Source organism: Mus caroli, chromosome 14 (genome assembly GCF_900094665.2).
Source record: "Mus caroli chromosome 14, CAROLI_EIJ_v1.1, whole genome shotgun sequence".
Lineage (NCBI taxonomy): Eukaryota > Metazoa > Chordata > Mammalia > Rodentia > Muridae > Mus > Mus caroli.
In genome coordinates this window covers 82488461-82513713 of record NC_034583.1, presented here as the reverse complement: position 1 = coordinate 82513713, position 25253 = coordinate 82488461, and positions in this window count along the sequence as shown.

Sequence of the window (25253 nt, the reverse complement as noted above, 5' to 3'; positions counted from 1 at the left end):
AGAGAGAGAGAGAGAGAGAGAGAGAGAGAGAGAGAGAGAGAGAGAGAGAGAGAGACTGAGATTTTAAGTCCAATGGAATTGTGTCCTATGGGAAACAAATAAAATTAAGTGTTGTAATGGGAAAGTATCTAATAGCAAAAAATGAAGAAATATTATACTATCTTATAGAAATATTCAAAATTTTGATACTTTGAAATATTTTTATATGGTAGAAAAGTATTGTTACCTAAATGAATAGCAGTATGATCATAGATGTCAAAGAATCTATTACTTGGCAGGGCAATGGTGGCTTATGCCTTTAATCCCAGCACCTGGTAGGCAGAGGCAGGCAGATTTCAGAGTTCAAGGCCAGCCTGGTCTACAGAGTGAGTTCCAGGACAGCCAGGGCTACACAAAAACAAAACAAACAAACAAACAAAAAAAAACAAAAAAAAAAAAAACAAAAAAAGAATCTATTACTTGAACAGGAATCAGTTATGGTTTTAAAATTCAGGTGATTTTATCAAAAATAAATGAAAAGTGTTACCATCAGATTAAGTAAACATTAAAATAGGTGTTGATGAGGAAAAATTAGATATTCAATGAGTGTTAAAATAAAATATTATTTCCATAACTTAGTAAAATAAAATCAAAATCCAAACTACCAATTATAGTGATGTTTCTGGAGCAAGATAATATTTATTAATGAAGGTAAAAGAATTGTGCCATCAGTGGTACTGCAAAAGTACATAAAACATTAACATTCTCAGAATTATGTATGACATCTAAGAGAGGGAAACATTGGTTGCATTGTATAAATAAAAACTTCCTGGTACTGTAGAAGTAGACCACATGAAATGAATAATTTTAAATAAAATAATATCCCTCACCTGGTATTTGACTTAGTGACAATGCAGTCATCAAACTTCTGTTTGTTTTGTTGGCTACTCCCCTTTCCATTGGAGATTTACTGAGTTGTGTTTACAGCTTGGGTTTTCCTTTTGAATAGTATTTATGTCACTGGTGAAGGATCCAGAGTCAAAGCCAAATCATCTTCATGAATAGCCCACTTCTTCAAGCTATCCACATAAGGTTTAAAATTTCATTTTCGAAATTTGAGAATTCAATAGTATCATAGTTGGTCTAATGCCAATGAGATCTTCAGAAACCATGGAATATCTTGGGGATTGTTAATCTTCCAAGCACCAAACCTCTAACATTTCAATAAAATTTAAGTCTAAGTTGTCTTACTGATATACACAAAGCAGGAGTAAAACACATGAAATCAGCTTTTTCACTTATCTCTTTAACTGAAAATTGTTGTCTTTTTTATTAGAAGGGAAGTTACATAGTTTAAAATCATATACATACATACACACACACACACACACACACACACACACACACACATATGCAGTAACTGGAAGTATGGAAGCCATAACTGTCAGAATATTTTCATTCCTCTTGAAAATTCTGAGGTCTGGGGAAATATTTCACATATTAAGAGTGTGTACAGATCTTTCATTAGACCTGAGCTCATTCCCAATACCTACATCAGATGATTCATAACTTCCTATAACTACAAGGGCTTCAACACTATCTTCTGGCTTGCACAAGCACCTGCACTCACATGCACATACCATATGGAAAAACTCTTACAATATAATATAAAATACATAATTATAAGAAAAATCCCTGCTGTTATTCCATGATTTACAAACATGCAGTTGCCCTACACCACTGTTGCAATGTCTAGTATTATTTTGTTCTACAGTAAAAATGATCGTAGTAGAATTGGCTTTTGTCAAAGTTTTGATTATTTTATAGGTGTTATAGTGAAAGACATCTCTAAATGTTATATGGCTTTAAAATCAGTACTTTGCTAATGGCAAGTATTATTTTATAGGACAGTTTCATGGAATCATTGCCTAAAGCCAAGTCGGTTATTTTTAACATTTTGTCCATGCAATATTTTGTCCTGAAGTGTCCTTAAAGACAATATGTCAAAATTGCTTTAGTTTAGTTTCTGCTTTCATAAATAACAGCAAAAGTAATTTGAGATATATAGGAATGGCTAATTGTCAATGACAGAAGGCATCAAAATCTAGTTTGGTATCTCAGGGAAAGTATTTGATGTACTGTAGTGTCAAATTCTATTCTAAATGGCTACAGTACTAGGAGATAATTTATAATATAGTGCTTACCTGAGAATGTAATTCCCTATTATCTGCTGGTTTTGTTCAGAGTAATTTGTTATGAGGATATTGTGTAACACAATCATTATTACAGTTGCTTTGAAAATGCTGGTTTAGTGAATGATTCAAGCTACATGGATTTTTCAGGAGCCTCCGGATAAGACTATCAGACAACAGAAAACAGTTCAAAGTCGAATGGCAGATTTCTAACGGTGTCTACCTTCTTACACATGCCTGTCATATTCAGATTACCCAAACTGACCACCACAAATTTAAAGGGCATAGGAATTAAGGGGGGGAAAAAGTATCCTTGGTAACAAACAAGCTCAATCCAGCACATTGTCTAGACAAGACCTCTTTCTGTGCTGATTGGTCCATTGAGCTAAATCAAAGAAAATATGTCTAAAGCCAAGATTGTGTCTAGAGTCTTGTACTGCCAAAAAACCACAAAACTGGACTCGAAATCAGGCTAGTGGTTCAATTTCTAATGCAAATACTAGGCTCCAAACCTGCACCAGATGGAAGTTATTTGTGAAAGCTGTGCCTTTGTCTTCTACTTTTGAAGCCTGAAGAGGAGATCCAATAGGAAGACCCGAGTGGGCAGTGCCAGAGACTGTAGAACAAACAAAGTCAACCCAAGGAGCAAAACTGGGTTCTCCATAAATATCTTTCTTTACATGGCAAGACTTTTGACAATTCTTGCCAAAGCATAAATTTAAATTTCCCTGGGAGAAAGAAATGCCTAATTTTACTCATAAAAAAAACCAACCAAACAAAAAACCTTGATCCCATTCTATTGAACCTATTTGTACAGAGGCAGTGGATGCTGCCTATCATTGCTGAGACAATATTTTCATTACATTATGAGCCACAACACCACAGTTGTTCATATTCAAATTGTGTATGTGTGTGTGTGTGTGTGTGTGTAGAATGTGTGCTTATGTCTACATCTTTATGTGTAAATGAAGGTACTTACCTTCAAAATATTGCCTTTTTATTCAGAGGACAATCTTAGTTGTCTGTCCTTTTTCTGTCATTCTTTAGAGAAAAGCTCTCATTATTCTTTCTGTGCTAAGGGGGAAGCTATCTAGTCAACAAGATTCTAATGAATCTCATTTCTCTGCTCACTGTCCTCCAAGGGAAGTTGAGATTATACACATTCTTTCCGTGTATCTACATTTTATATATTTCCTGGGGATTTGGACTCAGATTTCCTTCCATTAGCTTTCAATTGAGATATATCCCTCCCTAACATTTAGAAACATTTGGAAAGAAAAGTAATTAAAATAAGATTAGAATAACTTTATTTACAAGAAGGTTTATCTTAGATATCGGTTAAGCTTTATTACTATTCTGCAATGTACAAAAGTTCCCTATTTCACAATACTAGCCATGTTGAAGATACTCTCTCCCACTGAATCTGAGGTTATCAACAGTATTTTCTCTGAACAAAATATGCTTACTTGGAAATATTGTGAACATTTAAGAGAAATTTAAGAGAGAAATATACAATTATATTTTCTCTGATCTTCCATCAAAGCTTTAGCAATATTTCATTTAATTACTCAAACCTTCCTTAAAATAGTTTTTATAGGACATCTCATTTCCTAATTTTATAACTTAGTGGCAATGAATATAATTTAATAGTGAAGGAGAAGTATACAAAAATCAAATGGAAAAGAAAATCTCGCAGAGCCCTATAGCATTAAGTTTATAAAGGTCTGCTCTAAGATCTAGGTGGGTGTGTACAAGGCACTGCACCTGCCCAAGGACTCTGGAATAAAGACACATGCACATGCATGCACACGCACACACACACACACACACAAACACACACACACATACACACAAATACACACACTGCATTTATATTTTAGGATATGTCTTCGCTAGCTCAATGGCTGGGCCACTCCTAAACCTCCATGTGGCTAACACACTCCTATCTGATTTTCCTTAGTTAATTCTTGCTAAATCTATATTTCATCTCTGCTACCACAGACCCAATCGGAGTAGTGACTTCTGGGGCTGCTTTCCCTAATTTCCCTAATACTTACATGCCAGCAGGTTTTCCCTTCTGCACCCTCCTAATGGCAGAATCCCACTTCTTGTCTCTGTGTTTCTTTTCCAGGAATCCTAAAAGTCCAGCCTCTATCCTAGTCATTGAGCACTGGCTCTTTATTGATCAGTCAAGAAAGGAACTGTTGGCAGGGTCCTGCAATGAATGTGAAAATTCCCATGTAAGCACAGATCACAGCCTCAATAGAGGCCCTCTTCTCTGTGTGAGTATATGCAAGTAAGTGCACAGGTTCAGGTGGCTGCAGATATCATTTAAATGTAGCTGCATGTTTATGGGCAAAGATAGGGGCCAGAAGACAAACTCTGAGGTCATCTTAAGGAATGTTGTTCATTTCATTAGAGACAAGGTTTCTTTCTCATTGTCTTGGGACTCATCAGTGAGTCTAACCAGATTGCCAGTGAGTCTGAGGGACCCACATGTCTCCACCTCTGACTTCACATTATTACTTGTTATAGTGCATGAATGTCCTCTTGACGTGATTCTGGGGTTCAGACTCAGGTCCTCATGGTCTCAGGATAAACACTTCAACAACTGAGCTAATCCCTAGTCCCTGTAGAGTTTCTTTTGTCCCTTGTCACAGGAATTTGAAAGAAATGTGCAGAGAAAATAAATGCACTCGGGGATAATTTCTGAAGAATTCCAGAAATGTATCCATTACAATGACAACGTAATTTTGAAATAAGAGTGTCTGCCATGTCATGATTCATTTTTACAGATGTAATCTGTAGAATGTTAAGTTAAAAATTCTTTGTATTGTGAAGTGTAGATTTTTTTTACGGCTCAATTATATTTATGGCAATAAACTACACATCTTTGAAGTCTGACATATCTTGCAAAAACAAATACATTTTCCTGTTTAAAAAAAAAGTCTCATCTCTACTAAACTTGGAAATGAGACATCATTTTAATACCCATAAGGGTATCGTGAATTTAAGGTACATACAATGAATCTCATTGTAGTTCTAACAATTCAGTATGAAAGTGCAGCCTATTATTCATTATTACTTAGCAAATTTTTATATAACACTACCAGAAAATATAAATCTTACCTAAAAGTGACTTTTACTCTTGACAGGAGCAGCATGACATATACTACTCTGTATATATGGAAAAGCAGCTTCAACTAAATTGTGATAAAAGACACAGGGCTAATAAATTTCCATAGCTTAAAAGACTCGATGCTGGTAAATTTGTGAAGCCATTTTTAAAATTTCAAACTGAAGACAGTTTTATCAGCTTCTTGTTTCTTTACTTTTTCACAAGCTTAGTATATTTATTGTTTTGCTTCTCTACAACTCAGCCTTTATTTCTGCAGATAGCCTAATGGATGCTTAAAATGCCACAATAACTATGGAAAGCTAAAATGAAGGAGGTATTTCTTCAGACCAGCCTAGTGTGCGCAGCAATTATAGTAAATCTACCATTTCTGTAATGGTCTAATAACTCAAAATATTCTCACTGGAAATTTTCTTTTAATGTACTCTGGTATGCACAGAAATATGTACAGTTGAAGATGTAAATTAACTTGCATTATTTGACTAAATGTTATATGCTATTAAATATGACTTTTTTTTTTTTTACAAATTTGTCTGTTAGTGTGTACATGAACTCTTTTTTTGTTTGTTTGTTTGTTTTGTTTTGTTTTGTTTTGTTTTGTTTTGTTTTTTGAGATAGGGTTTCTCTGTATAACCCTGGCTGTCCTGGAGCTCACTTTGTAAACCAGGCTGGCCTCAAACTCAGAAATCCGCCTGCCTCTGCCTCCCGAGTGCTGGGATTAAAGGAGTGTGCCACCACACCCAGCTGTGTACATGGACTCTTATAACACAATACAAAATCAAGAGGTTAGTGTGATGAGCTGATGGTTGTTAGAACAATGTTTGCATACTTTTTAATTAAATAGCAGGACAAGATAAAAAATATTTAAAAGGCCAAATAACTCTAACAGCAAGTAGAAGAAAAACTTGGGTCATGGTAAACTACTGGCAAGTATAAACAAAACTTCTGCAAAAGAAGGTATGCATATGATCTAGGGAACACAACCAAAGTGATCCAATTCACTAATGGTCAGTGAACACAAAACAAAATCACAATGTGTAACAATCCACACAAGGTGGATGTTGGCAAACATGATGAGTAAACCAACTATAAGTTTTAATTCCTACTACTGATTACCAGACTAAGAGTCTGTTTGAGCCTCAGAAAAGCTTCTTAGTGCTCAAAATTAGGAACACAGAATTTGTAAAGAAAGAATGGGAAAGATACATCAAGGTTACAAGAGAGTCATAGCAACCTGAAAACATTTATTCCTGGCATAGCACAGAAGTTATTGAAGACAGAGCATGGCAAATATTTCAGTAGATACAATTATTTGGTTAATAGTCATGACAGTACTCAAGGCTATGGAGATATCAAATGTGTTGCCAAAAGAGATTTGGCAGGGTAGGGAGCTGAGTGGTGTGTAAGCAAGCAGAATGGAGACAGAACAGAATGATGCTGCTTTAGTCATTCATTCTCGAATTTCAGACCTTTGATCTTTGCTAAGGGGTAAATAATGGATCTTGAAGATCATTAGCTTAACCGATTTAATTCTTTGTCTAATGACCTTTAAAAGGCCATTTAATACATAAAGCCCTGGAGCAGGTCCTATAAAAAGGAGGAGGAAAGGGCCAACAAGGGCAGAGAAAATGACTGAGAGGCCCAAATCTAATCAAACATTTTATGGAACCAGAAATTATTTGATTCATGCTCCTGTTGTCTTTTATCTAAATTAATTGCACCTTTCTCAAACATGAAAACTAAGCCTAACCCTCACTGAATTTGGAGGAATATTTCTGCCAGACCCTCGACCTAAACTGCCCTCAACTATGAACTGCATCAAGGAAGAACTGAGGGTAGCTTATATCTGCATCTATCTGGTGACTTATCTTTAGTAAAACTATTTCTCCTCTTATTAGAGCCTTTGCACACCAAGTAGCAGTCCCTGCCACCCCTCTTTCTACTGCCATTGGAAAGAGAAAGCCCTTCCTCCTTTACCACAAGAAAGCAGCTCAAAGCTGAATAAAAGGTAGATTGCCCTGGTCTTGAAGAAGCATACACCTGGAGAAGTTCATGTGCAACCATACAAAAAACTGGATTACTATAAAGATACTCTTAGATCATACAGTGGGTGAACTGGTGCAACAAGCTAGCCAAGTTCCTATGGGAGCAAAATAAGCTTCTGAGTGAAAAGTAAACATGAGGCTAGCATTTCAACAGTCACAAAAGGAGGGGAATTGCAGTGAAAAGTTCTGAGGTATTTCCAGTCATAATTACTAAAGTAATAGGCTATTCAGGGCACAGATAGGCAGACAGGTTGGAGAGCATGGCTAATAGAAGTTGTGATCATCTCCTGACTTAGTAAGGAGTCTGGGCTGTCAGGGAGATCCAGTCTTGTACCTGGGGTGTAATTTAGGAGATGGCGCATTCCTTGATGCATAATACAAAGATCATACTTGATATAATTCTCTGTAAAATTATAGTCAACTAACATAACCCCAGAGCTTGGTAAATACAGAGTTTAAGGAAAGAGTTTGGCCTCCAGTTTTCTTGGTGGAAGCAGGAGGTAGGGGATTGAGGGAGAGGGAGAATAGACCAGAGGATTATCCAACTGACCTACTTATCAGGTTATTAATGAGGAGATGTGTCTAATGAAGTCTGCTTTGGATGATAAGCACTAAAAAATGCACCCTGGTTATAGCCAGTTGAATATAATCTCATTTTTCACATAGATTCAATAATTCAAGCACAATGTAGGGAATTGTTGATTTCTAAGTATAAAAAGTTACTGGTTGTAGGGTGAGAGCAGTCACTGTAGTTCCCATCCATATTGACAGGAAGATGGTGTCATTTGGGCTCCACAAGTAAATGAAAATGTCATCAGATATCCATTTGGGACACAAGCATTCCTCCTTTTTGTTACATATGACCTCTTATCTGAGGCCATGTTTAATCATCCTCCTACTTGCCAGGACACTTATAAAGTCTGTTCCCACAATCATCTGGATACTGGATTCATTCTCTCCGAGATTGTCAGAAGGAATTTGTTAACCAGTTTTATAAGATCAGTTTTAAACATAGGCTTATTTTCTCTTTGATTCGAGTTAGTCTCTGTAAGGATTTTTCTATTCTGGAAGGAGCTGAGAGTAAAGGAATGAATAGTCATACTAAGATGGAAGATATGAACAAATGAACACTATTTTTGAAAGAATCTCAGCTTGAATAGATCTGGGCCAAGTGGAAAAGTTTATTTGAGGTCTTGATCTATAATAGGTTTGACAAGGGGATTATGACTCCAGACTATACCTTCAAATTATGGATTTCTTGCACTATTATATCATTATAAATAACAGAATGCACACTCGTTTGTTACACATTAAATAAGAGAGTCATATAGTGTTTTCCTATCTACTGTAAATTCATTTGATCAGAAAATCCCTGACTTACATATCGTTTTTCTATCTGTCTTTAAACTCTATACCTCCTCCCCACCCCCTGTCTCCATGAGGATGCCCCCACCCTAATCCCTACACCATCAGACCTCTAAACTCCCTGGGGTCTCCAGTCTCTTGAGGTTTAGGTGCATCTTCTCTGACTAAACACAGATCTGACAGTCCTCTGCTGTATATGTTTTGGGAGCCTCATATCAGCTGGTCTATTTCCTGGTTGGTGTTCTAGTGTCTGAGAGATCTCCAAGATCCAGGTTAATTGGGACTGCTGGTCTTTCTATGGGTTGCCCTCCTCCTCAGCTTCTTCTAGCTGTCCCCTAATTCAACCACAGGGGTCAGCAGCTTCTATACATTGGTTGGGTGCAAATATCTGCATCAGAATCTTTCAGCTGCTTGTTGGGTCTTCAGGGTGTACTGGCAAGTTTTGTGTCAACTTGACACAGCTGAAGTTACCACAGAGAAAGGAACTTCAGTTGAGGAAATGCCTCCATGAGATCCAACTGAAAGGCATTTTCTCAATTAGTGATCAAGGGGGAAAGGCCCCTTGTGGGTGGCACTATCTCTGGGCTGGTAGTCTTGGGTTCTATAAGAAAGCAGGCTGAGCAAGCCAGGGGAGGCAAGCCAGTAAAGAACATCCCTCCATGGCCTCTGCATCAGCTCCTGCTTTCTGACCTGTTTGAGTTCCAGTTCTGACTTCCTTGGTGATGAACAGCAGTATGGAAGTATAAGCTGAATAAACCCTTTCCTCCCCAACTTGCTTCTTGGTCATGATGTTTGTGCAGGAATAGAAACCCTGACTAAGACACAGGGGTAGTCATGATAGGTCCCTTTTTGTGAACACTCTGTATCCTCTACAATAGTGTCAGGCCTTGGGGACTCCCTTTGATCAGGGTCCTACTTTGGCCCTGTTGCTGGATCTTCTTTTCCTCAGGCTCCTCTCCATTTCAATCCCTGCAGTTCTTTCAGACAGGAACAATTATGGGTCAGAATTTTGACTGTGAGATGGCAACCAAATCCCTCACTTTATGCCCTATTTTTCTGCTGGAGGTGGGCTCTAAAAGTTCCCTTTCCACAATGTAGGGCATTTCATCTAAGGTCCCTCCCTTTGAGTCCTGAGAGTGTCTCACCTCCCAGGTCTCTGGTGAATTCTGGAAGGTCCCCCCAACCTCCGGAGGTTGAATGTTTCCATTATTTATGCTGCCTCTCAGGGATTTCAGTCCTATCCCCTGACCCAATACCAGAGCATGTTCCCCTCTCTGCCCACCCATCCCCTTTCCCTCCCAATTCCCTCCCTTTCCCCTCTGTGAGCAACTGAATATTTTTATAAGTACAGTAATTTATGTTAAAAATCTAGATAAGAGATAGCACCTGAGATGACCCCAGATTGGCAAGTTCATACCATCTCTGAGAGGAATCCAGACACCCAGAGATACCAGTTCCACTAAGACGAGCAGGCAAGGTATGGAGAGATAGAAGAGAAAGAGAAGCAGAAGGATGTATACACAATGAAGTGTAGAAGAGCTGGAAAATCATCTATGGGGATGAATAGCCTCTTATGAGTTGACACCACCCAATACAATGGTGTGGTCCTAGCCTGTGATATCACAAACTGACCTATCTGAGTCAGTGTCCATGCTATTTGTATGCTATAAATTGACATGGGCAAGGGCCAGATGCCCACCACCTCTTCTTTTAACCTGAGGAAGGCCTAGAGGTGACCTTGGTGTCATGAGAGGAAGAGAGTTGGCTCCACCTGTCACCAACACCATCACTAGGGAGAGCTGGACCTGCACCTTGCATGGGCAAGACAGCATAAATATTCCTACTGGCTCTCAACTCCAGATCTAGGGCTTACAGTTGGCCCACCCCAATATCTAACTCATCTCTGAAGTGCTGGGTATGTGAAGGGGCTGGTCCTATAATGCAGAGCTTTATGATCTCCATGACAGAGGGCATAGGAGGATATCAATGAGGATTTCCTGGTGAGTTGTCAAGTATGGATAGTGTAGCAGGAGTTAGTGACCTTACACTAGACCAATGACTCTTTGCAATGAACATTTGCAAGCAAAGTATGGACAAGAGGGAATACTGTGGGATACACTCTTATACAATACATTGCTATTTCCACAACCAGTTATTTTTCCCCTCTTTGTGAGTTTGGAAGGACTGAGAGCAGGAACATAGTGACAGGAAGATGAGTGGGATTTGGGTCCATATTGTGAAATTCACAAAGGATCAATAAAAAGTTATATACATATATGAAAAATGTTTTGAGATGAACATTTTCCAAAATGTTCATTCAGTAAAATAAAGAAAAAAAAAGAATAACTACTACTTTCAACAAGAAAAAACAGGTGGAGACTTTTCAGTCTATTAAAATAACAACTAAATAAAATATCTCATTACTATACAATTTGATGATTAACCTAGTGAATTAATAGCCAAAATAAAATACACACAAATATACACACACATACACACACACACACACCACAAACATACTTAAAAAGTGGATGATTGGATATACATTAAGAACCATATCTTTTGCAAGTCCCCATACTTAATGTTTGAAATATGAATTAAATTTAAATGTTACGTATGAAACAATACAAAAGAAAAGTTGGTATGATTTTTTTCAATTAGTGTATGCCCTGGATAATAGTTTCATCAGAGGTATAAATTCTTTGTGATATATTTTTAAACACAGCAGCAGATTTATTTTAAATAACACCACTTGAATAAATAAATCATCAAAGACATGCTGTAGGATATATTTTCTTTTATTCACAATATTTAGAATTTACTTTTGTTTTATGAAATCCAATGCTATACTGAAAACTAATTGACCATCTGTTGCCCAAAATCTTAGATTCTCTTTACCTGAGGTTTTTTTTTTTTTTTTTTTTTTTTTTTTTTTTTTTTTTAAAGGAACAGCCAGTGGATGAGATGACAGGATGCCTCTGGGCAGTACATCTCAAATATTACCAAGGCACTGTCCTTAACATTAAAGAAAAATTAGCTTTTACTTTTGGTGCCCGAAGGTGCCTTCAACAAGCAAGAACTTTTTCTCATAAATAAGCATTTCATGTAATTTTTTTTCCTTTTTCTCTTTCATTATGTAATAGGTATCTTTGACCTGAAATATGTCCATGCTATAAAATAAATTTTAACAAGAATTTAGGTCAGAAACACTTAAAAATTTTAAACAACAATGTAAGGCTGAAAAACATCAAAGAAAAGAAAAAAAAGTGTTTAAACAGTCAAGTATTACTAAATATCTAAATATTTATATACACACAAACACACACATACACACACTGAAATGAACAGATATAATCTTAAACAAGCATTTTGGGGCTGTCTCTACTACTGGTACAGAGCTGCCATCTTTTGTTACAAGGGAGAATTATGGTGCCTATTTTAGAGATAACAACCAGAAACAAAAGCTGACTTCCCAAACTTTTACAATCACAGAAAGACTATTTGGAGCCTGACTCAACACTGATTTAAATTCCTCATTCAGACACCGGGATCCTAATCACTAATGAATAGTGGAGTTTCCCCCAACTTATGTGCTAAAATTTATTACGCAACAAGAAAATGAGTTCCCTGGCGGTCTATGTAAATCTGGATCCCACACAAAAGAAACAGGAAACAGGAAAGGCAGCTTCTTTTCCTTAATTGTTAGGAAAGATTTCTCCCTTCTCAGCCTTGTAACCAGTGCTCCCTTACTGCCTCTTCTTCTTGCAGCATGTTTTAACAGACTCTGTCTAGTTTTCTTTACCTTACCTGGGTAAATTAGTATTACCCACACAAGGCAATGCCCTTCCGGGTGCCAATTTGTGTAACATATTAGTGTCCTATCTTATCTTGGACTCTCTTTCTTTCTGGAGCATGTGATGGTATACAGAGTAACCTTTTACCTCAGAAGAGAGTCTGGACTTTTATCACCTACATAGGTTCAACCTAAGTAGTTCTTTTAGACCCCTTGTTTAACCATTCATTCTCCTATTCACAACTGAGTGTTTGGGACCAGGATAGTTCTTGGATGGTCCTAAAGAGCATATAAGGAGTGTAATCTGCTGTAGTCCTTGGAAGATGGGCTCATTTTCTCTTTTCTGGGGGTTTCCTCACTCCAATGTATAGCAATTCTATTATAGGAACGTAAGAATCTCAGACTGTGAGGATACACTCTTCTGCCTCCTCTTCTGAGAATGACTATACAGGAGATAATACAAGAGATACAGGAGATAGTTCAAGGACCTCCAACCTCTTTCAATATAGGTCGCTTGATTCACACACAAAAATACTAACTTTAACATTGGTACCCAAAAGTGCAACACTGAGTGTGAAAGACAAATAGAAGCTTAGAGTGTGCTATAGCAACAGCAGATCTCCTACCTATATCAACAAATCATGGGGTGCTCAGTTCTGAAACAATATACAAACGTGCAGTAACAGAATTAATATGTTTTGTTTACACATTTCTGCACATGTAAACCACAAATGCACACACACACACATACACACACACACACACACACACACACACACACACACACACACATGGGAGCGAAAGCCAGGTCCTACTGGGGAAGGAATTAGCTAAGATATTTAAGTTTTACTGTTAACAGTTCCCCAGTCCTTCTCCAGAGAATCCTAAAACCTTTCCAAGGTGTTGTGTAACAGTTTCCTCCTGACTGAAATATTCTATCCCTGCAGGGAAGCTCTTTAAAAGTGAAGGTTAACAAGTCAAAACAGATTCAGGAAGTCCCTGAAAAGACTCAGTGACCAGAGCAGCCACCTAGAAGAAGGAGAAACTAGCAGAGCTGCTTGGAAGAGGTTTAAAACAAAGGAGGCATCAGCTTTCTCCAACTATCAAATTGCCTGCAGGCTGTGCAGTATGCTACAGGTTGCCAGATTGGTGAGCTGTAACCCAGGCTTCATTGAATATCAGGTATGGGACATCTTTGAGTCATTTGTGCAACCATAAGTAATTCCTTTACCACATTCCTATAACTTACTTGAATACAATTCCATGGTTTACCAGGTTGAACTTTGGTGGAATCACTATTTTGGTTTATGGTGGACTCCCTACTGGGGATAAGTAGGTGTATGTGTGTCTTCCAGGAAAAGTTTTGTCACACAACACAATTGATGATGTGTTGTGGACAGTCCTGGGGCTAATTATATTTGATGTTAATTCCTTCTTTCTCCAGTGAGTGGCTTCGAACAAACAAGGAATGAGTCAGCACTCAGGTGCTTTCATGTAAAACCTGCTTCCCACCTTAATTTGTAAAATAAATGAGAGCTGATGATTGGGCAGATAAAAGGGAAGGTGAAGCAGAAGGTGAGAGAGAAGAAGGAGAAAATGGAAGAGAGAGAGGATGCAAAGGAGGAGAAGAAGAAAAGCAGAGAAGCACATGGCCTGGAAAAACTGCAAGTACTAAGGGGCCTCATAGATGTGGAAGATGGTAGAGTGGTAGTAGATCTGCCCAATCTAGGCACACAACATGTATTCATATTAGTTGCCTTGTGTTTTCATTGCTGGGGCATATTTGGGAGTAGATTTATCGAAACAGTGATGTATTGGTGTCACAGACCAATACTTCAGAGAAACCAAGAGGTGGAGAGACATGAATGCATGGTCCTGGCTACCAGGAGCAATGGGTGTACCTGAGGGTAAGAAACATGAAGATGAGTGTCCAGAAAGGTATTGGCTCAGGACCCACAATACCAAGTTCTCGGCACAAAGGAGCACAACAGAAACAAAGAGCAAGGAATAAGAGATGATAAAGACAGGAGATAGAGGAAAAAGGGGGTGGAGTCTTTGTCCTAGAGGACAAAGGACTGCCTGTGGATAAAGAAGAGACATGGAATAAAGGAAAAGGACAGGTTTTAGAGGTACTGGGGGAGATCCTGTGTTATAATCAGGTGTTTAATTTTAATTGGACACATTAACTAGCACAGCCAAAAGGGAGCTTTTGATAGCTGGATTTCAATACTTTGATAGCTGAACCTGAGTAGTCAGCTTCAGGAGGAGGAAGTGGCTAAATAAGGGAATAGGCCTTGTTGGTTAGTGTTAGGAATGTAATGTAATGGTTTTTTGCAAGTCAAAGGTAATGGTGGAGGAAGGCAAGGCTTACCAGAGCCATGCTCACTATGTTCAAGATGCCCAGAGTTCCTTCAATGAGCACCCATAGTGGGCTTTGTGTGTTGGTCTTGGTTGCATGGTTATTGCTATGTACAGGTAGCAAAACATCAAACTAAAACTGCATCAATAGGATTGGGAGTTTCAATATGGTGGTGGACAGCTGGGTGGTCTGCCTGCTTGAAGAGTGGAAGTCGGTCACATGAATACAGAGATGCCCTAAGAATAGTCAATCATAGCCGGCTGGTGGTGGCACACACCTTTAATCACAGCACTTAGGAGGCAGAGGCCGGTTGAGTAGGTCTAAACAGATTTAGTCAGGCCCTGTGAGTTTATCAAGTGTGAAGAAATGAAGGGAGGGTCCATGGAAGAGCCACAGGATTTGGAAATACAATGACTCAAAGAAAATTCTGAGGAATACAGGGAGCTCATATTCTTAGGGCCTCTTAATCCATGCTTTGTACACAACTCTGATCTGTGAGGAAGCAACTGGTACCAAGGGATGGAGTCTTTCCATGCTGCATTAGACTTTGGCTATGTTCAATATTAGCATCATCTTAGTTTTGAATTTCTGAGCTCATCTGGCATTTGCTGAGAACAAATGACAGCAAACATTCAGACTGCTTCACCTAGGTTATCTTTGGAACTATTTGTTTCAGGATGGTGGTTCAGGATGTTCCCTTGTCCTGCCCATATTCTGGAAAATGCTTTGTTGTATAGATTACATAGTGCTAATCTCTGAGTGTTTTGCATATTTGGAAAGTCAACTAGGTCCAATGGTACTTACACATACCTTATAACCCACTGGGGCTGGTTCAATTGAAAGGAAAAATGACCTACCAGCTTCCTGGAAAATTGTCAGAGGATCTCTATGCAAGCAGAATGACTTCAGTCTCTAGTGGTCACACAGGATGCCATTAACTCTCTGACTGCCACACAGCCTTTAGTTGTCAGACTCAAAACAACAACAACAACAATCCAAATAAACAAAACAAAACAACAACAAAACATAAAGAAATAAAACAAACAAACAAACAAATTTAAAAAGCTAGAGACTTCCTGTGGGTGACTAACCTAAAGTAACAAGCCTACTTTAGCAAGACAAGGAAGCATCAAGAATTCTCCAGTTTCCTGCTTGTTGTCAGTGTTCCTGGGGTTTTGGAGAGGTGGATAAGTCATGGGCAATTTTGCTCATTGCTTAGCATTACCTAAACCCTGGTGGAGTCACTTCTTTGGAGGAGTCCTTAGGGCTGCCCCTGAAGCTGCCAGTTTGCTAGCATGGGAAGCCTTTTTCAACAAACACTTGAAATGCCATACTCTCTGCCCTTCTGCATATTATTCAGCAGATCTCTGAAGAGTATTTCAAGGCTAACTATTATGTACGTACCTCTGACTTTAAATAAACTTTCTTTTCTTCGTTTTTTAAAGTTACTTGTTTTAAGCTTAACCTTGAAAACATAGAAGGTAAACTCATCCCTGTAGATGAATTACATTTGCTTTTAGGATGAATGCGAGCATATTTAGGAAGATGTTGAAGTATTCGGTCATTTATAAGATGAGTGATTATAAACATACCTGTCCTAATAATAGCCTTAAATTTTTCCATTTTGAACTGAAGTTATTTTAGTACCAAAAGAAAAGTTCAAATCATAAATGCAGCCAATAGAGACAACGAATCTTACTTTTTAAAAATCATTTTATTGTACATCATTATAGAATATCATAGCTCCTTGTATGACTCAGTTTATCCAAATAGCTAAAGCTTAACAAAGTAAGCAAAGGCAAAGAGGCCAGATATATATTTTCAAGTCACTTTCTGTTGGACTGAATATTCTTTACATAAGGAGAAATATTCCATTGACTTTTGCCAAACTGCTTAGGCCATTGTCTTGGTATATGATAAGACAGGGGCATGCTAGTTTTGGGTGCTTATAGCCATTGTCCTATCTCCTTAGTCTCTCGTCTCCTTCTCTATATAATTTAATTGTTTTTCTTCTTTTTTATTCTAGATCATCCTGATTCTCAATAATTCATATCTATACCGTCTTATTCTGTATTAAACTCTGATCAGATCTTACCTCATGATATAAAACTTTCCTGTTTTGCTTTATTTTGATTTCAATCATATTTTTAATCACAAGATCCAAATAAGGATGCTGGTCTTTGATAGTGACTGTCAGGTTGCTATCAAACATGGCCAGAGGCAAGAAGCCCTGAGCCAGGAGATGATCTGGGCCGGCTTATTTTTCTCCTTTGGAGAAATCTTCCTTCTGAAGCTTTCATAGTTGGTTCTGCTTCTGGAAGCATTCTCTGTCTTGGTCCTTTTTAATGGATTTGTCAGGCCTCATCTTTTGAGTCATGAGCTGGTATATTTTATTAGCTCAGATATGTATCTGGTTAGAGCCCTCTACTTAAAATGAAAACTAGAACTGGCAAAATTACTGGAAGAATCTCTTCATGTACCAAGCCAATGATGTTTGCAGACTTAAAGGAATTTGAGAACATTCAAGGACAAATATTTTGGTTTAACCCATGACATTATTCTGAGACAGAACTGGCATAGAAAGACTGTTATTTAGCCAATTTTAAAATAGAGCAGAGTTACCGAACACAGTAAACAAGGCTTGATTTATGTTGCCTTAATTGAAGAATTAATATTATTACATTTTTAATCATCAGACATTTGCCTGCACTGATGTTCCATTTTTTTCTTAAAACTTTTATTTGTATGATTTTCCTCATTTATTATTCTTATTCTTAGGACAAGAATCCTTATAAAAATCCATCCTAATCAAAAATACCTTAGAGATCCACTATTACTCCTGGAACATAAATTTCTTTGAAGATAAAAGTTGAATGTAATTTATCCAATACAGTTTACTGTAGTAAAGTAATATTACCTGTGTGTAGATTTTCAACTATCAGCCCTCTTGCTCTAAGGTTGAAGTTAACTTTTGTTAAATATTGTACAGATTTTTAACCATATTACAAATCATGAGATATATAAATTGTACATATCAGTCTTAGAAATCTTAGATAAGATTTATACTTTAGCAAAAGTTTTATGGAGTTAAACCAAAACCCAAATGAAGATTAGCTGAGTAGTAATAATCTCTTTTGGTAATATTCTACCATTTTGTCTTGTTTTGCTCTCTTTTCTCTGTCACAAGTCAAGTGACCTGCCTGACATAGCAAAGAGATTTTGGAAGAAACATTTAAACAATCATGATTGGGTCTAAGAAGGAGGAGCCATAAACCAACCGCAGAACAAGCTTTTTATGAAGCAGGACACCATAAGAAAACAATTTAATATTGCCCATATGTTAAACAAACAAAAAACCCATAAAAATCAACCAAACAAACAAACAAATAACAAATCTGAATCCCTGTAAAACTGAATCCACTGACTTGGTGGAGGGAACAGAGTAATCTTAAAACAACACAAAAGCTTACAGAGAAGAAATATCTGAGCCCTGGCCACAGATAGGATGTTGCAGGAGGGATCTTAGTGCAGAAACATTAAGCACTAAGAAGTATGTATGGAATGTGCACATACAACAGTTGGGCTGCTCAGGTGAGTTCTCTCACACCTCCTTCATCAGACACCTAGTACCACGATCTACAACACACTTTTGGAAACACCAAAAAACACAGATCCATCAAACAGTAACTTAAAAGAACAAACCATTCTCATAGTCAGGGGAATCCCAACAAAAGCAAACACTTGCAGCTCATGTTCATTCATACACCTAACGTCCGATTTCCATCTCTCCTTTTCCAACAAGGGCAAGAGAAACCTGGTGGTCCTTCCAACTTGGAAATGAATACTGCAGATAGGTTTTCCAAAGGCACCACACATGGATGATACAATCAAGATCCTTACATATGCCTCCAGAGGTCTTCCAATGCTTTTAATCACAGCCTAAGTGTTGAGAACCTGCTGGTTGGTGGCTCAATATAAGCTCTGGGCCTAACTGATGGGATTCCATTATCCTGGGAGTTGCAGGGTCTCAAAGCAAGCCAGGAAAACAGAGAGAACTGGATGAAAGCCTAAATCTCAGGGAGCCCCCAAATGTGCTAAGTCTGAGTCACTCAGAGAGAGAGAGACAGAGACAGAGACAGAGACAGAGACAGAGACAGAGACAGAGACTTTAACTGAGATACTGTCCTCAAGTCTACACCTATGAGTACAGGACCCAGCCACCTAGTCCCGCATTTATAAAGACAAAGTATACAAAGTCACAATTTGTTCTTCTGGAAGCAGAAGGTCCTCTCTGGCAAAACCATTTTGTTTATAGAATCAGGAGAACAGTCAAAATTTAACGCTTAATAGCCCTTGACATTTGGAGTTCGAATTTTGCTTAACACAGAGATTTTAAACTTTAAACATAAAGTTAGCCATCACAATGGCTTTTCTCTTGCTGCAATAAAATAATCTGATCAAAAGCAAAATTTCCATTATCTTGCAATGCCTCATCTGGGGAGATGACACAATGATAAAAATCACTCCATCCATAGCAGCAAATAAATTAAACAAATAAATTTTGTATGTCTACTGGGTTATGTTTACAGGTTTTCAATTAACAGATAATGTTAATAACAGAAGTAAAGTTTAGATTTCACTATTCTCGTTCAAATATTTTTTTTCCTTTTTAATTAGCTGAGCTTTTTATTCCAACTATGTGATTGCTTAAAGTACAGTAGGTCAAATTATGTGTACCAATTTAGAAAATCCTAAAACTATACAAATTTGGTGAATTACTTCTAAACACACACAGCAGATGCGATGTAAATATGGATGCAATCATTCTCAAGTACTACAACCTTTTTCACAGTATTTAACTACAAGTAGGAAATTATCAAATCCCATCTGCTCTGTGTTATATCTATATGCCAGTGTCTGTAAAGTAAATTGTTCAAGGTCAATGTTGCTCTAAGTTCCTTAATGATCAACATCTAATATAAGCTTAACATTTGTTGCATGAAAGCAATTAGCCTAGCTTGTATCAGAAAAATGCAAAACAAAGTTTAGAATTTCAGGCTTTTTTTTCTCACACTTTTATTATTTATTATGATACTATGTCATTAAAACAATAAAGTTAAAGACAAATACTTTTATTTACATAAGAATTTATTAGTAACAACAGAGATGTAATTGATAAGTTTTGATTTCACTTTGACCTCTTTGATATGTGAAACTTATATAACATTTATCTTTTCTGTCCAGTAATATGTTCAAATAAGAATATATCTAATTTTTAATAGATTTTTTGAACATAACTCTATACATGAAGTAAGAATCCATACAACAGCAGACATCAAATTATTAGGAATTAAGTACAGTGTCATTCAAGAATGATCTTGATGTTTTATGACAGGATTTATTTATGATAGACTAAAAATTGTAAATTCTCTGAAAAATTAAAAATACAATCTGTAGGACCCAGAATATGGCGAGAAACCCTGAAAAACGTGAAAAATTAAAAATACAATCTGTAGGACCCAGAATATGGCGAGAAACCCTGAAAAACGTGAAAAATTAAAAATACAATAGGTAGCCCTAAAGAGACAAGAAGGAGATTTTGTAAACATCATCATAATGGTAGTTTGATTCTCAAACAAATGACTTAATTTATTAGAAAACAGTTAAATATTTTGACTTTAAAATTAGAGTATAGCTGTAGAAAAATGACAGTATTTTTCTGAGGTTAAAACATATAGCAATAGCAAAAAGAGCTAGATACATGATTCTCTGGTTAAGATCATATCACTCAGAAGAGCAAGCATCCCACACATTATAGAATCCAGGTAAACGTGCTATACATACATACATGCATGTAAAACACTTACATGCATATAATAAAAATGGAAAAAAGTTGATAATTCTTTTTGTTACCATGTTAATTCTTTTTTAACATGGTACCAGAATGAGAATCATTCTGCCAAATTTTCTAATAACAGCAATGAATTTTAGAAAGTTAGAAAATGATATTTCACGTTTTGATGTAAAAAATTCCAAATGTTTTTCTGGTGTTTGGTTTTTGTTTCTCTATCTATCTCTCTCTTTGGTTTTATCTTTGATTTTTGGAATTTGGTTTTCCTGAGATATGCTATTACTATGGAACTCTGTAGATCTGGATATCCTGGAACTTACTGTTTAGACCAGACGGGTCTTAAACTCACAAAAGATCTCTCTGCCTCCAAAGTGGTACAATTAAAAGCATGTACCAATACCGGGTCTAAAACTTGTCAATCAAGACATCAATCTGATAAAAAAAAAAAACAGAAATTTATAAATTATTTTTCAATATCTAGTGGTAGTGAACAGCTCTGATAAAAATTATAATAAACTTTGGAGATGTAAATATTTGATACAATTTCCCAAACATAAGGAGGCTTTGCAAATAGTTTAGACTATTGTTTTTGAGCTAGCCCCTGTGCTCATGATCAGCAGCACAGTTTTGGCTGATTTAGAATCCTGTGCTTGTTTGTAGAGGCACAAGAGAAGGGAAGGGAGGAACATATAGCTCACAACAGGACTTGACTAGGTAATTTTAAGACCCATACAACCCTTGGAGCTGGACATTTTACCAATGAAAACCACATGCTTGGCCTTGACCCTACTTACATCCCGGATGTTGTTCAAGTGGAATCCCCTGCTGTTTCATAGGCTTTGCCTTCACCATGTTATTGTTTTTGAAAGTTAAATATTTTGTAATGGAGACTATTAAGGATTGAGCATGAAATATGTTCAATAAGATTATGTTTGGACAGCTTGGTCCCCAGCTAGCAGTGCTATGTAGGGAGTTGTGGAAGGAAATAGCACTTTTCTGGAGGAACTAGGAAAGTGGGGCCACATACTCATGGATGTATTATTCTTGGGAACATCTTGTTAATACTCTTCTTCTTCAAGTGCTATGAGGATAGCAGCTTTTCTCAAGGACATGATCCTAAACTAACCTCTCACTGTTCTCAAAACAGAGCCAATGACAATGAGTTAACCACTCTGAAACCGTGCGTTGAAATAAATCATTCCTTTGAAAGTAACTCCAGGAATCTCAGGACATCTTGGAAGTCTGACCTCTAAGGCCCTGTGTCAAGGACCTTAAGATCAAATGCCCCAACCACTAATATTTACACCCTTCCTGTGTCTGACCTGCCCCAGGTGCAGACCAAACACCAATGGACCACCTTGTTCAACCCCCTGTGACAAAATATTTCTGGGCAATGATATAGTCCAACCTCTTTCCCCTTGCTTTGTGGTTTCATCCTTTAAAAATACTGTACAATTTCCCTTCAGAACAGAGTTCAGATTCCTAGATGGCTACCTTTTGAACTCTCAGAGAATAAAGCTTTCATTTTAAGCCTCTATCTTTGAAGTGAGTTTTCTTAGCTTCTCCCTGAACATAATACCTCTTTCAAGTCATTTCTGTCAAATATTTAGTCACTGTGACAAGGAAATACATCAGTCAATCCAGTAAGTCACCTCCATGTTAAAGAAATAAATAAGTGAACAATTTTAAATATAAAACATTTATTGAGTTAAAAAGGAAGCACGTTTGAAACTGCAGAAGCAGGATGATCTCCCCCTCCCCCCCAAAATGGTGACACCTATTGGGCACTCTAATGCTGAGAAGGGTTAGGTAAGAAAATTCACTGTTTACTAAGAAAACTTTACCCAGCCCAGTAAGTGCTTGTTTATTAAAAGAGCTCTGAGTCTTAAAACTGTGTTCTTGGCTAGGGCCACTCACTACCTTGTTCTGTAACAAGGGGAATGGAGAAAACCCAATAAATATGTTTCAGTATAAAAATGCCAATTACTGTCTTTCTGCAGAAGAAGAGAAAGTCTTCTGGTAGTGTTTATAATATTCTCCCATTTGTGACTCATGTATTAATGACTACTACATAATTCTAAAACTATTGTACCGTTTGCTGGAGTTTCCCCATTTTTAGAAGATGATGAATAAACTGTATCCCTTTCTAGTACAGCTGGTGTAAAGGCCACAGATGGTGTTCAGTTTTTCAACCAGAACTCCTCCAAAATTATCCCCACTTCCATAAATCTCTATTCATCCTTTGATGGCATGATTCATATATTAATTTCTGTAGGATTCATATATTAATTCTCTTATGAATCATATTTTTATTATTTATAGAGGGACTAGGACCTATTAGGAGGTACCTACTGGGTCCTTGAATTCTGCAACGATTACCTGATAAGCCCAATACTCTTATCTCCTTTTACTGATTGCTATCAACTTTCATATGCTATAGTCATGGGTATTATGTAACAATAGTAATTATTGGGAAGAAATATGAAGGACATCAGTGGTATTAGCTGTTACACAGAAAATATTTTCCATCCCATTACAAAAAAAAAAAAAAAATCATGTCTCTTTTGGAGTAAGAAGCATCAAGTCCAAACATCTCATTGGGAGGAAAGGTGAGTGGGATTGCACTGTCTGAGAGCCACTGCTAATTTCCCAATGTAGTCTTGTCCATTGGGAGACAGAGCGGGATAAACCAACAGAAAGTGAAAATCTGCATTTCTCAGATGATTTCTTTTGAGTCTGTGTTTCATCTCAGAGTGAGTGCAACACTCTGACAGCCTTTGTGAATAGTAGTACAATTCTGGAAGATGTGATTTCCATGTTTATGGCTTCTTGTGTACGTCATTTGAGATGTGAAATGAGACCTGTGGTTTTATCCAGTATTGTCTTCTACAGCTGGTGGTAACCGAGCTCCAAGAGGATCCCCGAGATTCTCATTTTTGATATGTTCACAATGAATAATTCAGAGTGTATGAACATTTTCTTCTTATGACTACATGTATGTCTTCTGAAAAGCATCTCATGGCATATTAATTTGTACTGGAGATGTTATATCCTTCTTGGGAAAAGAAATGATTTCGTAGCTTGATTTAGTCACCCCTACTATGTTAATTCATAGACTATTCACAAGAATAAACATGATTTACTTGTTTGGGAATGCCAACAACTGTACCATGACTAGATCTTTTTATTTGTTTGTTTATTTTTTTACAAGACCTTTTAAAAAGTGGATCTGGAAATCAGATTCAGATTAAATCATAGATATTTGGAGGTAGAGCAGATATTGATCTATCGACATGAGAGAGGAATTCTCATTTACAAAGTAACTTGTTGCAGAAATAATATGGCAGCCCCCAAACTTGATGGTGTCATGGACACAGCTTGTAAAGTTCTCTGTTGTTACACTACAAGGAATGCTATTTAGTACATGATATCAAAAGAGAAGAACTTGAGTCTTATAGAACTTGTGCTCTATCAGTGTCTCAGATAAGTTATCAGATTGACAGAGGAGGTAGGAAATAACCGTGTTACTTGGTCATTTCTGGGACCCTATCAATGAAGCAGCACTCTCAAGAGGGGGATGATTGCTCAAGAATGTTAAGTATACATAATGAAAATATTTACAGATATGTAATATAGCAAGAGAAAAGTATGCAGCCTGTTAATCACAGAACTAAAATAAGCTTATATGTCACAATTAGAAGCCATTCACAAGGGTCACAGATCCCTTCTGGTCAGTGACAGCATCGGGTCACCTTGGGCATGGAGTCGGCAGACACCCACAAGGTCCCTAGAGGACTATTCACACAATCTTAGGACCACCAGTGAGTGGAATACAACTTCTGTTCCAATCCAATTGCACTGGACCTGAGACATCATTAGGGAAGCAGAAAACCTGGCCTGACCAGGGTCACAAGTCCCTTCCTGTGGCTACCAGCACGAGGTCACCATGGGCACAGGGTCAGCAGACACCCCCAAGGTCCCTAGAGGACAGCTTCTGAGGCAGACCCCGTTTCAGGCTCCAGACAACTGGGCACCTTCCCTGCCAGAGGAAAGGTGTCCATTCCCACCCAGGAGGGCTTTTCCTGAGCACCTGGGGTAATCATCTTGGTTCCCAGATCCCTCTGAGACTAGTCTACTCAGGTAAGAGTGTGGATTACAGAAGCTAACAGCTTCTGGGACAAGCCAAAGCAACACAGCTTCTGGGACAGGCCCTGTTTCAGGCCTTCATCTTCTGCCAGGAGGCAGGTCCAATATTGGTGCACCTTCCCTGTAAGATGAGAGCTTGCCTGCAGAGAGTGCTCTGACCACTAAAACTCAGGAGAGATCTAGTCTCCCAGGTCTGCTGATAGAGGCTAACAGAATCACAAGAGGAACAAGCTCTAACCAGAGACAACTATAACAACTCACTCTAGAGATTACCAGATGGCGAAAGACAAACTTAGGAATCTTACTTACAGAAACCAAGACAACTCAACATCATCAGACCCACCTCACCGAGTCCAGGGTACCCCAACACATCTGAAAAGCTAGACC